At 38.4% G+C, this 19,363-nt stretch overlaps 1 protein-coding gene across 15 annotated transcripts in view; it reads right to left on the bottom strand.

Moving 5' to 3' along the window:
- PDS5B (PDS5 cohesin associated factor B) overlaps positions 1-19,012 on the bottom strand; it is a 200,876-nt gene extending 181,864 nt beyond the window's left edge. For 6 of the 15 annotated variants that reach the window (XM_082700326.1, XM_082700335.1, XM_082700327.1 and 3 more), the window contains exon 1: positions 18,846-19,012. The gene's annotated coding sequence lies outside the window, so the exon portion shown is untranslated. The remainder of the gene's footprint in view (positions 1-18,845) is intronic. The other 9 variants (XM_082700340.1, XM_082700332.1, XM_082700328.1 and 6 more) reach the window with 4 other exon arrangements.
- Between the last annotated feature and the right edge of the window lie 351 nt (positions 19,013-19,363).

Raw genomic sequence — 19,363 nt, 5'->3', positions numbered from 1 at the left:
AACATTAAAAAGGATCCACTAAGCAAAGAGAGAGCCCAAAAGTAACAAAGACCAAAACAGAACAGAGACATTATACAATAACAGTCACTTTATAAGTAATACAATGTTACTTAATTCATATCTTTCAATAGTTACCCTGAATGTAGATGGGCTAAATGATCCAATCAAAAGACACAGGGGATCAGACTGCATAAAAAAGCAAGACCCATCAATACGTTGTCTGCAAGAGACTTATCTGAGACCCAAAGACACATCCAGACTAAAACTTAGAGGGTAGAAAACCATCTATCATGCTAATGGACATCAAAAGAAACCATGAGTGGCAATCATTGTATCAGACATACTAGATTTTAAACCAAAGACTGTAGTAGGAGATAAGGAAAAACACTATATAATCAAAGGGTCTATCCAACAAGAAGATTTAACAATTGCAAATATTTATGCCCCTAAGATGGGAGCAGCCAATTATATGAGCCAATTAATAACAAAATTAAAGAGGGGTGCCTGGGTGGCTCAGTGGATTAAGCCTCTGCCTTCAGCTCAGGTCATGATCCCAGGGTCCTGGGATCGAGCCCTGCATCGGGCTTTCTGCTCAGCAGGAAGCCCGCTTCCTCCTCTCTCTCTCTCTCTCTCTGTGATCTCTGTCTGTCAAATAAATAAATTTTTTAAATCTTCAAAAAAAATAACAAAATTAAAAAAACACATTGGTAATAATACAATAATAATAGGGGACTTTAAAACCCCTCTCACTGCACTGGACAGGTCATAGAAGCAAAAGAGCAACAAGGAAATAAGGGCTTTCAATGACACACAGGACCAGATGGACTTCATAGATATATTCTGAACATTCCATCCCAAAGCAACAAAATACACATTCTTCTCGACTGCACAAAGAACATTCTCCAGAAGAGATCACACACTGGCTCACAAATCAGGTCTCAACTGGTATCAAAAGACTGGGATCATTTCCTGCATATTTTTGGATGACAATGCTTTGAAAGTGGAACTCAATCACAAGAGGAAATTTGGAAAGAACTCAAATGCATGGAGGCTAAGAGCATCCTATTAAAGAATGAATGGGTCAACCAGGAAATTAAAGAAGAATTTTTATAAATTCATGGAAACAAAATGAAAATGAAAACACAACTGCTCAGAATCTTTGGGATGTAGCAAAGGCAGTCCTGAGAGAGAAGTACATAGAAATACAAGCCTTTCTCAAGAAACAAGAAAGGACTCAAATACACAACCTAACCTTATGCCTAAAGGAGCTACAGAAACAGCAAATAAAGCCTAAACCTAGCCAAAGAAGAAAAATAATATAAATTACAGCAGAAATCAATGAAATAAAAACCAAAAGAATAGTAGAACAGATTGATTAAATGGAGAGGGTTCTTTAAAAGAATCAATAAGATTGATAAACCCCTGGCCAGATTTATCAAAAATAAAGAGAAAGGACCCAAATTAATAAAGCCATGAAAGAAGAGAGATCACAACCACCACCAAAGAAATACAATTATAAGAACATATTATGATCAACTAAATGCCAACATATTAGACAATCTAGAAGAAATGGATGCATTTCTAGAGACATAAACTGACAAAAATGAAACAGGAAAAAATAAAAAACCTAAACAGACCCACAACCATCAAGGAAATTGAAACAGTCATCAAAAAAATCTCCCAACAGGGTGCCTAGGTGGCTCAGTCAGTTAGGCATCTTCTTTTGGCTCAGGTCATGATCCCAGAGTCCTGGGATCAAGTCCCACATTGGGCTCCCTGCACAGCGGAGAGCCTGCTTCTCCATCTGCCCTTGACCCTGCTCATGCTCGCTCTCTCAAATAAATAAAATAAAATCTTAAAAAAAAAAAATCTCCCAACAATCAAGAGCCTAGGACATGATGGCTTCCCAGGGGAGTTCCACCAAACATTTAAAGAATAATTAATGCAGATTCTTCTGAAGCGGTTTCAAAAAATAGAAATGGAAGGAAAATTTCCAAACTCTCTAAGGCCAACATAACTTTGATCCCAAAACCAAAGACCGCACCAAAAAGGAGAATTATAGACCAATATCCCTGAACATGGATGCAAAAGTTCTCAGCAAAATACTAGCTAATAGGATCCAACAGTACAATAAAAAGGTTATTTACAATGACCAAGTGGGATTATTCCTGGACTGCTACGGTGGTTCATCATCCACAAATAAATCAATGTAATAAACTACATTAGTAAGAGAAAACAAAAGAAGCAAATGATCCTCTCAATAGGTACAGAAAAAGTATTTGACAAAACACAATATCCTTTCTTGATAAAAACTTTGCAGTGCAGGGATAGAAGGCACATACCTCAATATCATAAAAGCCATTTATGAAAAGCCCACAGTGAATATCATTCTCAATGGCGAAAAACTGAGAGCTTTCCCTCCAACTAAGGTCAGGAACACGGCAGGGATGTCTACTATCAACACTGCTATTCAACACAGTACTAGAAGTCCTAGCCGCAGCAATCAGACAACAAAAAGAAAAGGCATCCAAATCAGCATAGAAGAAGTCAAACTCTCATTCTTTGCAGAAGACGTGATAACTCTGTGTGAAAAACCCAAAAGACCCCATCTCAAATGTGCTGGAACTCATAGAGGAACTCAGCAATGTGGCAGGATATAAACACATATGCACAGAAATCAGTTGCATTTCTATACATTAACAATGAGAAAAAAAAAAAGAGAGAAACTAAGGAGTCAATCCCCTTTACAACTGCACCCAAAACAGATACCTAGGAATAAATCTAACCAAAGAGGCAAAGGATCTGTACTCACAAAACTATAGAACACTCAAGAAAAGAAATTTAGGAAGACACAAAGAAGTGGAAAGACATTCCATGCTGATGGATTCGAAGAACAAATACTGTGAAAATATCTATGCTACCTAGACCAATCTACACATTCAACACAATTCCTAACGAAGTACCATCAACTTTTCTCACAGAAATGCAACAAATAATCCTAAAATTATTTTGTATGGAATCAGAAAAGACCCTGAATAGCCAAAAGAATATTGAAAAAGGAAACCAAAGCTGATGGCATCACAATTCCTGACTTCAAACTCTATTACAAAGCTGTAATCATCAAGACAGTATGGTACTGGCACAAAAACAGACACACAGATCAATGAAAGAGAATAGAGAACCCAGAAAGGAACCCTCAACTCTATGGTCAATTAATCTTCGACAACACAGGAAAGACTGTCCACTAGAAAAAAGGCAGTCTCTTCAACAAATGGTGTTGGGAAAATTGGACAGCCACAATGCAGAAGAATGAAACTGGACCATTCCCTTATACCATACATAAAAACAGACTGAAAATGGATGAAAAACCTATATGTGAGACAGGAACCCATCAAAATCCCAGAGGAAAACACAGGCAGCAGAGGCAAAAATGAACTATTGGGACTTCACCAAGACAAAAAACTTTTGCACAGCAAAGGAAACAGTCAACAAAACCAAAAGACAACTGACAGAAAGGACAGGATATTTGCAAATGACACCTCAGCTAAAGGGCTAGTATCCAGAATCTATAAAAAACTTATCAAACTCAACATCCAAAGAACAAATAATCCAATCAAGAAATGGGAAGAAGACATGAACAGACATTTCTCCAAAAATCACATCCAAATGGCCAACAGACACATGAAAAAATGCTCAACATCACTCATCATGGGGGAAATTCAAATCCAAACCTCAATGCGATACCACCTCACACCAGTCAGAATGGCTAAAATTAACAAGTCAGGAACGACAGATGTTGGTCAGGATGGAGAGAATGGGGAAACCTCCTACACTCTTGGTGGGAATGCAAGCTGGTGCAACGACTCTGGAAAACAGCAGGGAACTTCCTCAAAAAGTTGAAAATAGAGCTACCCTACGACCCAGCAATTGCACTACTGGGTATTTACCCCAAAGATACAAATATAGTGATCTGAAGGGGCACCTGCACCCCAATGTTTATAGCAGCAATGCAGACAATAGCCAAACTATGGAAAGAGCCCAGATGTCCATCAAAAGATGATGTGGTATATATATATAATGGAATACTACTCAACCATCAAAAAAATGAAATCTTGCCATTTGCAATGGTGTGGACAGAACTAGAGAATATGCTAAATGAAATAAGTCAATCAGAGAAAGACAAGTATCATATGATCTCATTGATATGTGGAAATTTAAGAAATAAACAGAGGATTATAGGGGAAGAGAGAGAAAAAATAAAAGATGAAACCAGAAAGGAAGACAAACCATAAAAAACCCTTAATCATGGGAAATAAAGGTTTCTTATGGGTTTCTGGAGGGCGGTGGGGTAGAGAAATGACATAACTTGATGATGGAGATTAAGGAGGGCATGTGATGTTAATGAGCACTGGGTATTATATAAGTCTGATGAATCACAGACCTGTACCTCTGAAACCAATAATAACATTATATATTAATTTTTAAAAAGTAGTAAGTAAAAAATAAAAATAAAGTAAGCCAACTTTACACATAAAAAATATATATAAAGGCTTAAACAAATTAAATGAACAAATTGAGAAAAATAAACAATTATATTCTTCCATGCAGAAGAATTCCCAGAAGTTTATGTAAGCATTTCCCCCTCAAGGCATTGGAATGTTAAGTCTCTACCCCTTAAATGTGGATTGCATATAGTAACTTCCTTCCAAAAAGTATAGTATGGAAAGGGGGAGGGGAACAGAGAGTAAGTTTTCAGTGGAAATACATGAAAAACACTACTTCAGCCAAGTGAGAACCCATGTACATAGTATGTACCACTGATAAAAGAATATTATTATGCCTCGGTAGCCTTCCTCTCCTGAATACATAATCACAGTTTGTGAAAAAGCATCAAACAAACCCAAATGAGGTATTCTATAAAATACTTGATCAGTACTCCATAAAACTGCTGAGGCTATTAAATAAGGAAAATTTGAGGCACTGTCACAGACAAGAAGAACCTGAGGAGATACGATGCTTTACTATAATATAGCATCTTGGATAGGGTCCTGGGACAGAAAGAGACATTAGGTAAACACTACAGACATCTGAATAAGTGATGGTTTTTAACTAATAATAATGTTTCAATATTAATAACAAATGAACCACACTAATGTAAGATATTAACAATAACATAAGTTAAGTGTGGTGTATAGTCTCTACTATTCAGTTTTTCTGGAATTTAAATGTATCCTAAAATAAAAATTCATTGAAGGAAAGAAAAAAATCAAAGAATGAGATCGAGATCTTGCCATATGCAACAACATGGATGCCAAGTAAAGTAAGTCAGAGAAAGACAATTCCAAATGATTTCAATTATATGTGGAATCTTAAAAAAAAAAAAAGTAAACAAAAAGAAACAGACTCATAAACACAGAGAACTGATAGATGCCAGAAGGGTGGGGGCTGAGGGGATACAGCAAAAAGGGTAAAGGAGACTGAAAGATACAGGATTTCAGTTATGGAATAAAAAAGTCACAGAGATAAAAATTTCAGGATAGGGAATATAGTTTTTGGCACTGTAAGAGTGCCATATGGTGACAGGTAACTATATCTGCAGTAAGAACAGCATATCATGAACTTGTCAAATAACTATGTTGTACACTTGAAACTAATGTAACATCGTGTGTCAATTATAATAAAAAATAAAGGAAAACTTTCAAAAAATGAAAAAAAGCCCATCAAAGGTATGCTGTCTATAAGAGATGCACTTTGAAAACAAAAACACAAGTCAGGTTAAAAGTATAACAATGAAAAATTATACAACACAAATATAAACAGTAAACATAACAGAAGTGGCATGGTTACATCAATATCAGAAAAAAATTAACTTCAGTAAAAGAGAATTATCAAAGGCAAGAAGATCAACTCATCCAGAAGGCATCCCAATACTAAATGAGAATGCTCCTACTATCAGAGAGCTTGAGGCAAAAACTGCATTAAGGAAATACATGAAGCAAAAGCTAATTAGGTTTACAGGAAAATGAACAAATCTATAATTATAGCTGGAAGTTACAATACCCATCTCTCGACAACTGAAATGGATAAAAAATCACCTGTAGACATACAGATCAGGGTTCAGCAAACTTTAAGGCAGATCCAGGGCCCTCTACCTGCCTTTATAAATTATTAGAACACTGCTAGGCCCACTCACTTACATACTGCCATGACTGCTTCTGCATCACAATGAGAGAATAGCTACGACAAAGGCTATAACCTGCAAAACCTAAAATATTTTCTATACAGCCCTACAGAAAAAGCTTTCTGATCCTGATATAGATTATTTGAACAACACTATTAAGCAACTTCACTCAGTTGTACCACAGACCATATTCTGCACCATGAAATAAGTCTCAAATTTCAACAAATCTTACAGTGTAAGTTCTCTGACCACAATAAAACTGTATTAGCAGTTTTGAAGCTATCTATGAAAACACAAAACATCTGGAAATTAGCACACTTCTAAATAATCAATGAGTGAAAGAAATCACAAAAATATTATTAGAAAATTTTAATAATGAAAATACAACATATTGGGGCACCTGGGTGGCTCAGTGGGTTAAGCCTCTGCCTTCAGCTCAGGTCATGATCCCAAGGTCCTGGGATCAAGCCCCACATCGGGCTCTCTGCTCTGCAGGGAGCCTGCTTCCTCCTCTCTCTCTGCCTGCCTCTCTGCCTACTTGTGATCTCTGTCAGATAAATAAAGAAAAAATCTTTAAAAAAAAAAAAAATACAACATATAAATATCTGATACGTAGTTAAGTAATGCTGAAAGAAAAAATTGTAGATTTAAGTCCTTATATTTAAAACAAAGTCTTAAATTTAAATATCAAAATTCCCACATTAAGAAGTAGGACGAAAAAAAAAGTGAACCAAAAGAAAAAAGAGTAAAGGAATTATAAAGATAAAACCAGAAACCAATTAATACAAATTGCTGAAACCAAAAACTGTGAAAAGAAGTAAAAGACCTAAGACCTAGCAAGAATGACCCAGAAAAAAGTGAAATACAAACTACCAACATCAGGAATAAAAGAGCAATCACTACAGATCCTATGGGCATTAAAAGGATCAAAAGGATCACAATGGAAATTTATCAGTTTTATGCCAAGAGATTTAATGACTTAAAACAACTGCTTGAAAAACACAAAATAAGACAGAAAATCTGTATAATCACAGATTTACTAAAGAAACAAAATCCATTATCAAAATTCTTCCTCCACACAAACATAAAAAAAAACCTTCCATGCTTAGATGGAAGAAATACAAAGAAATACAAAGAAATACAAATCTTATATAAACTACTTCTGAATACAGAGAGAAAAATCCTTTCTTACCAGTTTTAAAAGGCTAACAACAACCATCTTCCAGAAAGCAACCATCTTCCAGAAACCATATTTCTCATGAACATAGACACTAAAATCGCTTAAAAAAAAACAGATCCAGAAACAGATCTATGGACTATACCTCATGATCATATGAGGTTATCCTAAAATTGCCAGACTGGTTTCACTTTCAAAAATCAAGAAGTATGTTTCACCAAAGAAACAGAATAAAGAAGAAAAGCCATACAATCATCTCAATAAATACAAAAAAGTGGTGGGGGGGGGGGGGAAGCTTTGACAAAATTCAAAACCCTTTCATAATTTAAAAATAAAAATCTCAATAAAGAAGGGAATATCGTCCATTTGATTTCTTCTAAACTACAAAAAACCCATTGCTAACATCTTATGGTAAAAGACAATGTTTTCCCCTTAAGATCAGGAACAAGACAAGGATGTCCATTTTCACTCTTTAACATTAGACTGAAGACGTGAGATGATACAGTAAGGTAAGACCAAGAAAAAGCTTATAAGATGAGCAAAGGAAGGAATAAAACTGTCTTATTCACAAATGATATGATTGTCTTTGTAAAGAAAATCCTAAAAAATCTACAGAAAGACTACTGAACTAAATGAATCTAAGTTAGCTAAACAAATTTAAAGTAAATATTACTGCATTTCTATATATGGGAAAAAACTGAAAGGAGCTTTTGTAAACCTTCATTTAATAGCATTAAAAAATCTTTAGGAATTTTACATGCAAGATTTCTGCAAAGAAAACTAAAATATTATTTATTATACATATATAAACACTAACATGTAATTGATATTTTAACATATTAATGGGTTCAGGTAAAAATCTTCCAAATGCACACACATATATATGCATGTACATATGTAAGTACATATATTTATAATACATGTTAAAGATGACCTACATAAAAGGAGAGGTATATAACTGTATTAGTAATTGCTCTGTAAAAAACTATCCCAAGGGGCACCTGCGTGGCTCAGTCAAGCGTCTGCCTTCTGCTCAGATCATGATTCCAGAGTCCTGGGATTGAGCCCCACATCAGGCTCCCCGTGCAGTGGGGAGCCTGCTTCTCTCTTTCCCACTCCCCTTGGCTTGTGCTTGCTCTTGCTCTCTCTCTGCCAAATAAATAAATTAAAAAAAAAAAAAAAAAAAAAACTACCCCAAAACTGAGCAGTTGAAAACAACATTTATTATCTCAGTTTCTAAGGATCAGGAATCCAGGAGCAGGTTAACTGTGGGTTTGGTTCAAAGATATCTCATAAGGTTGCAGTCAACATAGGTAGGTACATAGTCAACTGAAGGCTAGAGGATCTGCTTCTAAGCTTACTCAAGGCTACTGGCAGAAGGCCTCAGTTCTCTGTCATGGAGATGTTAGGAGACAATACTCCATGGGACTCTTGCATTTCTGCACATCTTGCAACTGAAGATCCAACTGACCTTTGTTCTAGACTTATCATCTTTCAAAGATGTCTATAAAGTGAACAGACTTAGAAGATAAAGTCTCCTCCAATAAGCATGTATGCTTATTGCACATTAAAAAGTATCCAGGTTCCCTATGTTCAGAGTTCCTCTCCTGAAACACAACCAGCTGCATAAGCAGGTGTCATCTGGCCCTCTTCACGTTACCAGGTATGAAATGGAGCTCAAGGAACTGGCACAAAAACGCTGATACCCTAGCTACTACTGTAGCACTAGTGACAGTAAACAGTCTTTTAACTCTGACCAAGGGGCCTCATGTCCTCTTCTATCAGCATCCATGAAACTGAAGTAAGCTCACTTGTTAGCTTACAAGTAAGGTAAAATCTCAGACCCTTTACAATCTTGACAATGGGTCTCTCTACAGTATGGTATCTGTTCTTCTACAATGAGTGATGAGAGAGAAAGAAAGAGACGGGTAACAAGCCATTGTGTCTTTTTTAAACTAATTTTATAAGTGATATGCCATCACTTTTACCATATTTTATTGGTCACAAAGACCAATCCTAATAAAATGCACAAGGTAGTTATGAAGGGGTGCAAATACCAGGACGCAGGGATAAATGGGAACCATGTTAGAGGCTACCACACTGAGTATTGCTACATCATTTTCCCCAATATGTCTCTACAGAGCAAATAATCCCAAACAAAATCCCAAAAGGCTTAACAGAAACTGACAAACTGATGTTAAAATTTATATGGAAACACAAACAATGCCCAAACAATGTTGGAAGATTCACACTATTTGACTCCAAAACTTGTGGCAACAGAGGCAGTATGACACTGGCATAGAAGAAACAAATAGATAAATGAAACATAACCGAGTCCAGAAATAGATCTATACAAATAAGTTCAAAAGATTCTGAACAGGGGCGCCTGGGTGGCTCAGTGGGTTAAGCCACTGCCTTCAGCTCAGGTCATGATCTCAGAGTCCTGGGATCGAGACCCACATCGGGCTCTCTGCTCAGCAGGGAGCCTGCTTCCTCCTCTCTCTCTGTCTGCTTGTGATCTCTCTCTGTCAAATAAATAAATAAAATCTTAAAAAAAAAAAAAAAAAAGATTCTGAACAAAAACACAAAGGCAAGAAAAGAAAGGGTTTTTCCAAACAATGATGTTGGAATTGGATGTATGATGTACAACCCCCCACTTCATATTATACATAACAATTCAAGATGGATCACAGCCCCATATGTAAAAGCTAAGACTATGAAACTTCTAAAAGAAAGCACAGGAACTTATTTTCATGACTTTTGGATAGAGAAAGGCTTCTTACAACTCAAAAAGCATAAACTATTAAAGAAAAAAACTGATCAGATTTCATCAAAATACACGATTAAGGAAAACACAAACTGCAAACTGAGAGAAAACACTCAATACACTAGTCTGATAAAGAACTTGTATCCAAACTATACTAAGAATTCTTTTTTTTTTTTTTAAGATTTTATTTATTTGAGAGAGAGAGAGAGAAAAACCATGAAAGGGGCGAGGGGCAGAGGGAGAAGCCAGCTCCCTGATGAGCAGAGGGCCTGATGTGGGACTTAATCCTGGGACTCCAGGATCATGACCTGAGCCGAAGGCAGGTGCTTAACCAACTGAGCCACCCAGGTGCCCAATATACTAAGAATTCTTACACATCAATAATAAAAAGGTAAACAATTTTTTAATGTGCAGAAAACTTGAAGAGGCATTTACAAAAGAAAATACACTACAATAACTACATGAAAAATTGCTCAACATCATCAGCCACCAAGGAAATCCAAAATAAAACCACAGTGAGAAACCATTTCATACCAATTAAAATGGCTAAAATTTAAAAGACTGATTATTCAAATGCTGACAAGAACATACAGGAACTAAAATTCTCATATATTCATGGTGGGAGTATAAAATGGAAAATTACTTTGAAAAACTCACAATTCCCTTCCTAGATATTTACTCAAGAGAAATGAAAACAGCTGTTTGCAAGAAGATCCATATAGGCCTTATTCTTAACAACTCAAATGTCATCAACATTAAAAAGATAAATTGGGGGGGGGGGCACCTAGATGGCTCAGTCAGTTAACTGTCTGCCTTCAGTTTGGGTCCTAATCTTAGGGTCCCGGGATTGAGCCCCACGTCTGGTTCTCTGCTCATGAGGAAGTCTGCTTCTCCCTCTCAGTCTCCCTCTGTGTTCTCTCTCTCTCTCAAATAAATTTTAAAAAATAAACAAACTTTGGTATACTCATCCAATGAAATTCAACTCAGCAATAAAAAGAAAAACTAGTATGTTCAACTTCATGAATAAACCTGGATATATACGTTAACCAAAGAAGCTAGATGCAAAACAGTACACAGAACAAAGAACAAAGCTAATCTATGCTGTTAGAAATCAGAGTGCTTGCAGGAGAGGGAACTGAATTGAAAAGGCAACCAGGGAACCTTCAGGGATGACGAAAATGCTCAATATTATCTTTTGGGTATTGGTTACATGGATATAATTGTCACAACTCATCAAAGTGAGCAACTAATATCTGTACTTTTTTTGTATTTAGTTTACATCTTGATATAAATCAAATACAAAATTTAAAAAAGAATTTGTGGGGACGCCTGGGTGGCTCAGTTGGTTAAGCAGCTGCCTTTGGCTCAGGTCATGATCCCGGCGTCCTGGGATCGAGTCCCACGTTGGGCTCCTTGCTCGGCAGGGAGCCTGCTTCTCCCTCTGCCTCTGCCTGCCTCTCTGTCTGCCTGTGCTCACTCTCTCCCCCTCTCTCTCTCTCTGATAAATAAATAAAATCTTTAAAAAAAAAAAAAAAAAAAAAGAATTTGTGAACTCACTGTATTAATTTTCCTTTTTTTCCCTTAATCTTGGGTTGTCCAGATGTATATTTAGTGTGTGTTTATATGCATATACACACACATATTTATGTGTATTCAGTAAATATTTATCATCTACTATGTGCTAAACACTATGCTAGGTTCCAAAATAACTAAAAGTTCAAACCCTCGAAGGTTAACCACCTAGGGCAAGAAACACACACTGAAATAAAACACATTAACATGTGGGTTTCCATTATAGAGGTATACAGATGATCTTGTGAAAAGGAGAAAAAAGCACCACATAATCGCCCAAAAGAAGAGTCAGATATCAGAAAAGCCTTTCTATTAGGTGGGGGATGAAAAGCAGGAGTCTGGATATGTGGACAAGCAGGAATGGACCATTAAAGCAGAGAAATACTGCACAAAAAGACACAGAGACAAAGGGTCTAATACAATAGGAAGGTCTGAACAATTCAGTGTTTGGGGGAGTTTAGAAAGCCCAAGAGAAAGTGACAAGACATGCTGGCAAGGTAGGTAGGTACAAAAGCAATGTTAAAGTTTTTAGAATATAGAGACCATGAAGAGCCACTGAATAGTTTTAAGCAAGGAAATGGCACATTCAAATTTGTGATTAGAAATATCACTCCATTAACAGTATAAGAGATAGCCTAGAAGAGAATGAAGGTGGAAGCAGAGAGACGTGTCAGAAGGCAAATGCAGGCAAACAAGAAAGTCATGGTTACTTTTAGTAAACCAACCAATGGCACATGGACTAAAGAGAAATTAAAGAAATGGACAGAAAATTAGGTAAAGATTAAGATCAGACAGTTCACAGGAAAAAAAAATAAGATGGCTCTTAGCCATATGAAAAGACATTGAGCTTCACTGGTAAGAGAAACATTAATTAAAACTACACTAAGATACCACTTTTCATCTATCATATTGGCAAGAATCCAAAAAGTTTGATCATACACTGTGTTGACACCAGTATAGGGAAACAAGTATTCTCACACATACATTACTGTTACTACCTCCATGAAACACAACTTAATTTCTGTCAAAATTATACCTGCTAGATTCTTTGACCCAGCAATTTCACTTCTAAGAATTTATTCTACAGATACAACTGCATTATGTACAAAAATGATGTATGTACGATGTTGCTCAGTGCAGAATTTTTGTAACAGTAAACACTGGAAATAATCTAGCTTATAAAGCTCACCAATGGGCTTTATAAGAAAATACTTTATTCTGCCTTCTTTTAAATTACTGTATAAGTTGTATATATTTTAAGTATACAACCTAATATTTTGATATACATATGCACTGTGAAAACATTGCTACATTCAAGTTAATTAACATCACCTCTACATAGTTATCTCTGGGTGGGGGGTAGGAGGAGGTGGGGGGAGTGGGAGGGAATCCCGGTGACCTGCAAGAGCCCTTTAAACCAATCAACTCCTAAGGCTACAAGGAAAATTTTAATTTCATTTAAAAAAATAAAATAAAATAAAGCTGCAGGTAAGGGTAGTATCTAGGGATTAAATAGAAACAAAACCCATGTAGTCTTGTCGACATCCCAGATTTATATAGAGTTCAGCCTCTTACATCCTAGTAGAATATCAACTATAGAGAAGTATTATAAAAGACCAGAAAACAGATGTAAAGGATGTTAGAAATAACATCCTCTCTCTTTGACTGGTTTGAAGCAAAATCAGTTTCTCTTATAATTAAAACTAAGTGTCCCTTATCTCTGGAGGAACTATTGGAATAACAAGATCAAGACTGCCACCCCAGCCAGGGAAGAGAAGCAAACCAAATGACAGTTGAGAGTGAGAAGGGGGAGTAGTGAGACAAGCAGATAGTAGAAGACAGAGCTGACCCTATACAAAATTTATTTGCCCTGACTCTCAAATCTCCCTTCCTGCCTTTATATATATTGTTAACACCAAGTTAAGGGCTATCAATACCCTCAATTTTGCCCTTCGTAGTTCAAAGTCTAGCACTGTAGTCTCTCCATTCACAGCAATGTATCCCTCCAGGTGCCACAGTCTCTAAAATATCATTCCTCTTTAAAAGTTGCACCTCTCTCAGTTCATTTCAGATGGAGGTAGGGAGAGAAGGAGTCAAGTAAATTAAGCTACTTAATCTAAAGTATGTGCTACAAGGAACCTCTGCCCAATAATCATACCAAAAAAAAAAAAAAAAAATTCCCTTACTAATAATCAAAGACATGCAAACCCAAAACAAGATAAAAATTTCACTTATCAAATTGGCAAAAAGCATAAAGTTTTTATTAAACTTTTTTTCACCAATGTTGGTGAACATGAAACAAGCATACTCACATACCACTGGTTAGTATAAACTGTTACAACCTAAATACCACTCAAAAAGAAGTCAAAACAAAAAAATTATTAATTACATATCCATATAATAAAATATTCTAATCATTTTAATTATGTTGATCTATATGTGCCAATAGGAAAATAGCTCTGTAACATTAAGCAAAAAGTAAACTGCAGTTAAATAAGGTAAACAGTATAACATAATACTATTTGTATAAACTTTTTGAAAAGTAAACTTTCTGGAAACTGCTAAGAGTGAATTATCTTTTGAGAGAACAGAAAAAATAGCTTTTATTTTTACTTCTCTGTACCATCAGAAGGTTTTTTTTCCATCATATACATGTACAACTTTTAACTGAAGACATACAAAGTCCTCTAATCCCCACAACCTTAACCGCTACTCTCACCATCAACTGTCCACACATTCCCCCTACTCCATCTCAAAATCTAAAGGCTGACTAAAATTGCCTGATGGGAATTTTAGCTAGTAGAGAATATATTTTGGAAACATACTCTGGATCTATATCTGGAGTTTTTCTTTAAAATCTCTTCACTCTAAAATCACCTCTGAGATGAAAAATGAGAAAAAGAATCCCTACACTGCCCAAGGAAACTTTAACTCTCATTTCCTGTTGGGGCCCTAACCATCCTCTCCTAGAGAGAGACAATCCTTATGATTATAATATCCTCTCCTTCTATCAGTTTTATATCTAGTCTAGGCTAATTTCGCTCTCCCACATAAAGAGCAATTTCTATTATTCCCAAAGAGGATGAAGGCTTGCCCCATGCAGAATCACTTAACAGGAGGAATCTTATTGTCTGATTTCTCAGCTCTCACCACCTTGGTCCAGGTGACCAACCACTACTCTAAACTTCTATAGGGCAAGATCTTAGTCCTTTTTATTGCATCATCTCTGGTACTCCATGTATATGCAAACATAATATTTGTTCATTTTACCTAAATCATGTTAGAGCATTCTCTGTAGAAGGGAGAGGCAGGTTAGAGGAGTATTTCCAGGTCATGCCCTTTAAAGATACTTCCTGCTTTAATCAGTCTTCCTCCACTCCCCTTAGCCACTTACAAGTTTTACAACCAAGCCAAGTACTTCTAATTACCGCTTCTTATTAATTTCTAATCATTAGAACACAATTACTCTTATGGATTTTTTAAATATCTTAGATTAATGACTTTAAGATTTCCTTTAACAACTAAATTTTGCTCATCCAAGTTTAACCTTCATAATTTTCTCACTGTGCATGATCATCCCTGCCAATTAAAACAATTACAGCCTCAAAGCAGCAAACTTACCCTATTTTTGAACTAATTAGTGAGAAAAGGCTAAAATCTTTTCCACATATTGGGGAAAATGGTTATAATCAGGTTGATAGCATTACAATGTGACGAAGAGCTGACTTCTACACATGGAGGAGTCAGAACTGCAAACCATTTGGCAGCTTCTTAAATACGCTTAAAAAGTACATTCTTGAAGAAATTACTGGGCTTATTTTTAAACTAACTATTTTTGGAATTTTTAACATTTCCAAACAGGAATACTCAAACTAAATACGATTTTCTCCAAATATCTATTTGAATTGGAAGTGACAAATGACTTGTACAGCAAATGGAGTTTAAAAATGAAAAAAAAAAAAAATACAAAAAACACATTCATACACATACATACATCTTATAACAAAGTAAAGTTTAATATTAACCTTAAAATTACTCTGGCTTACAAGTTTCAGAAAAAATAAATAAATGCCATGTCGAGTAACAATGCACAATGAAACATCAAGCCCCTTTCTCCAGAGGAGAAAGACATGCAAGAGGTTATCTTCTAAGACAACTGAAGTGGTCTGAATCCTGGATACAAATTATTAAAACCAGACTCAAAATAGATGGTTAACCTTGAAACTTTATTTCGTGACTGAATGAATGAAAAGAAGGGCGAAGGTAATGAAGAATAACATGCTACCTGGCAGTAATTTCTAATATCACTTAAATCCTGAATTAAACAATACCATGTTGAAGATTTTAAGCTTCCACAAGAAACAGAATTACCCCAATTCCACCACACAAACAGGGCTGTGATTCTGGATAAATCAATTAAATTAAAATCTGAACCTAATTTCTCATGCATATTGTGAGTTGATGACCATCTTTAAGTTCCCTTATAGCTAACACAGACAAAGGAGACATAAATTTGTTTTCTTATTTACAGTACTTGTCATCCAAGCCAAATCACAGTTGAGTTCTCCTGATAACTGTAGGCACACATGATCAAAAAAAGTAGCAATGAGGAAGCCAAAGGACAATCCTAATTCAAGAGGGAAAAACAACTTCCCAAAATAGTCCCCTCCACACTAAGTTTTGGGTATATTCTACAATTTCATTCTTCACAGAGTAAGTCCTAATACAGGGTATCACTTTAATTTAGGCTTAACAAATTATTGATAAAGCCAAGTCCTCAAAATGTTACTCTTTGGATCTAGTTAAGCTGCAGAACAATTTTTGAATAAATTTAAAAATAAAGCAACTTTTATCCAACAGCCAAGTTAGACTACCTGTCAAATAAGCTTAGTAACATTGCATGACATCTCTTAACAACAAGCATCACTATCATCACCTTATCTCCGGTAATTCCCAGAAAAAGTGAGGGAAAAGACATATATAACTAGAGAGGAATAAAATCAACAGTAAGGAAACAAAAGCTGCTGTAAAAACAAAGCTAATACAAGGAGAATCAATCTCAAAAAAAGGAGAAAATAAGAAAGGGCACAAAAGTTCTTTTCAAAAAAGGGGGGGGGTGCCAATTAGAACATTACTTGCTCATTTAAAATATTCACACCTTGAAGTAACAGCCACCCGGAAAAATAATTTTTTAAACCGTTAAAAAAAAAAAAAAAAAGCACTACGTCAGGTACTTCAGTAATCAAAGAATGTCTAAAGTGCACTTTTCCTATACGTATTTGTAAAATTTCCAGAGAGTAATGTTCTGATTGAAGACGTGTTTTTTATAGTTAAGTTTTTGAGAATAAATCTATCTTAACGTAAGACGTCCCAAGTTGAAACTTTCACCTACATACTCACCACTATAAATTTTAATTAGGTTTTCTGCTATCACCAGGTGATACAAGATTAATTGTTCCACAAACTGACCTGCATACACAATAGGAATGCTCATCTTACTGTCCCTAAAAATGCTAACATCTTTGACAAATGTACTGCATAGATAAGAAGTGCCCTTTTTAGCCTTTATTTTGCTTAATATCACACTTTTCTATTTTTTTAACTCTTTTATGTAAGTGGTACGTGAATTAATACAATGTTCTATCTTGGAACTTTACGTGTGTAAGTTGAGAACAATGATTGTATATCCATTCAAGTTTTAAATAATTGTAATTTATTTACAGCTCACCTCATATATAATCACACTCTTACTAGGAAGACAGGAGAAGACTCCCAACTCACTCAAGACCCTGACCAGCCTTCGAAATTAAAGGCTGTATCCGAAGTTTCCGAAACTATTTAATAAGAGTAGAGTCGTTCAGGACAGCCCTACCCATCCATCATTTCATTAAAAAAAAGTTGAAAATAAAATAGCGTTCATAGTATATTCTTCAAAGCAAAATAAAGGGTTCCCTTTTACTGGGCTAGTGAGGATTCTTAAAACGTTAAAACGAGTTGAGAGAGTAGGGAACTGCTGTTCCGAGCCCTTCCCGGAGTTTACACGGTCCCCGGGATGGTAGGCAGTAACATAATCAAGTCAGAAGGCGAGGCGCTGCATTTCAGGGTTCAGATTCATTCCCTCAAAATAACTGTACCTCTGCTTGGCGTAGCTTGAACGTGTGCACCAAAAAACAGCAGCAGCAACAACGTGCAAGATTTTCCTTCTGACCAAAAACTTTTCAAGTGTCACTAACCTAACTGAGCGCAAAAACGTCAACTATCTCCAACCGCACACCATTTTCATTGTCATTCCAACTCCGAGGCTTCCTAAAGGAAAGCCAGAGCCCGGCCGTCGGCCGGGAGGAGCCCTTCCAGCCAGTGCGGAGCTCTTCCTCCACCAGGTCCTCCGGTTCCCCCAGCACCAGCTCCGAGAGCGCGTTTAGCGCGCTTTATCTCCGGCGACGCGCAAGTAACAGTGTAAAAATGTCACTCTAGCAGCCCGTTTCCTCGCCCGGAGCAAAGGCTGGGCGGCGCGGGCGAGGCGCGCGGGGACCCGGCGGAGGGGCGAGGGCGCCCGAGGCCCGCACGCAGCCCGGGGTGCAGCCCCGACCCGCGCTCCCCACCCCTCGCCCGGAAGGGGGAAAACCCGCCAGCGGGAGGATTCAACAGGAGCACCGCGCCGCCCGCCTGCCGCCCGGGAAACAGCCGCCGGCCGGCCGGGACGCGGGGGGAGGGGCGGCGGCGGCGGGGCGCGGGCGACCGGGCTGCGGGGCGCGGACCCCCGCCCGCGCGCAAGGTCACCGCCCGCGGCCCGCCGCCGCCGCCGCCGCCGCGGGCGCCCCGGCTGGGGCCAGGGCGGCAAGTTTAATTTCCCGAGGCTGTGACTGAGCCCGCGGCGTGGAGGGAGCGCGCCCGGGCGCGGAGCCCTCCCCACCCCCACCGCGCAGCCCGGCCCACGCCCCCGGCCCGCGCCCCACTCCTGCGCGCCCGGGCCGCCGCCAGGCAGCCGGCGGCTGCAGCCCCCGATGCCGGGAGGCGAGTCTCGGCTGCCAGGCGGGCGGCGCTTGAGCCCCGCCACAGACACAGCCGCGGTGGCGGGCGCTGAAAAATGGAGCACGGCGATCAGAGAAGAGAGACATTTTCTTTCCGTTAACTGAATTGTTTCCTACCTCCGGGTTTCCGACTCGCTACTCCTCTCACTCCGCTGCTCTCCGGGATCCGCCGCCGCCGCCGCATCCAATCGCCTCCTCCCCCCCCTCCCCTTCCGCAGCCAGCCCGGCCGTTCCTCCTCCTCTCCGCTTCAAAATGGCGCCAAGCGCTCTTCGGCGGCTGCTCCAATCGAACCGCCGCGGACAGCACCCGGGGGCAGGCAGTGCGCGGCGTGGGTGCGCAGCGCCCCCTGCCGGCCAGACAGCCCCGGGCGCGCGCCCGCCCGCCCTCTGGGCTCCCCCCGCCCCGTTCCGTCCCCACGCGCGCGCCCAACCCCGCCCCGCCCCATCGCGCGCGCACGCAGCCACACAGGCACGCCGCCGCGGTGGCCGCGGTGTTAGCGAGACTTGCGGCTGTCAATGCTTTCTCTCCCTCTGCGGCTTCCTTGACTTTTGCCGAAAACCACATAAATTGGTGCATATCTCTAATATCTCTAACTTTGGAGATAGAAGTTGCGTATTTTTTAAAGACGCTAAAA

The sequence above is a fragment of the Mustela nivalis genome (genome assembly GCF_964662115.1).
Source record: "Mustela nivalis genome assembly, chromosome: 15".
Classification (NCBI taxonomy): domain Eukaryota; kingdom Metazoa; phylum Chordata; class Mammalia; order Carnivora; family Mustelidae; genus Mustela; species Mustela nivalis.
Note: the sequence above shows the minus strand (reverse complement) of the source record. Positions and strands in the feature narration are given on the sequence as shown.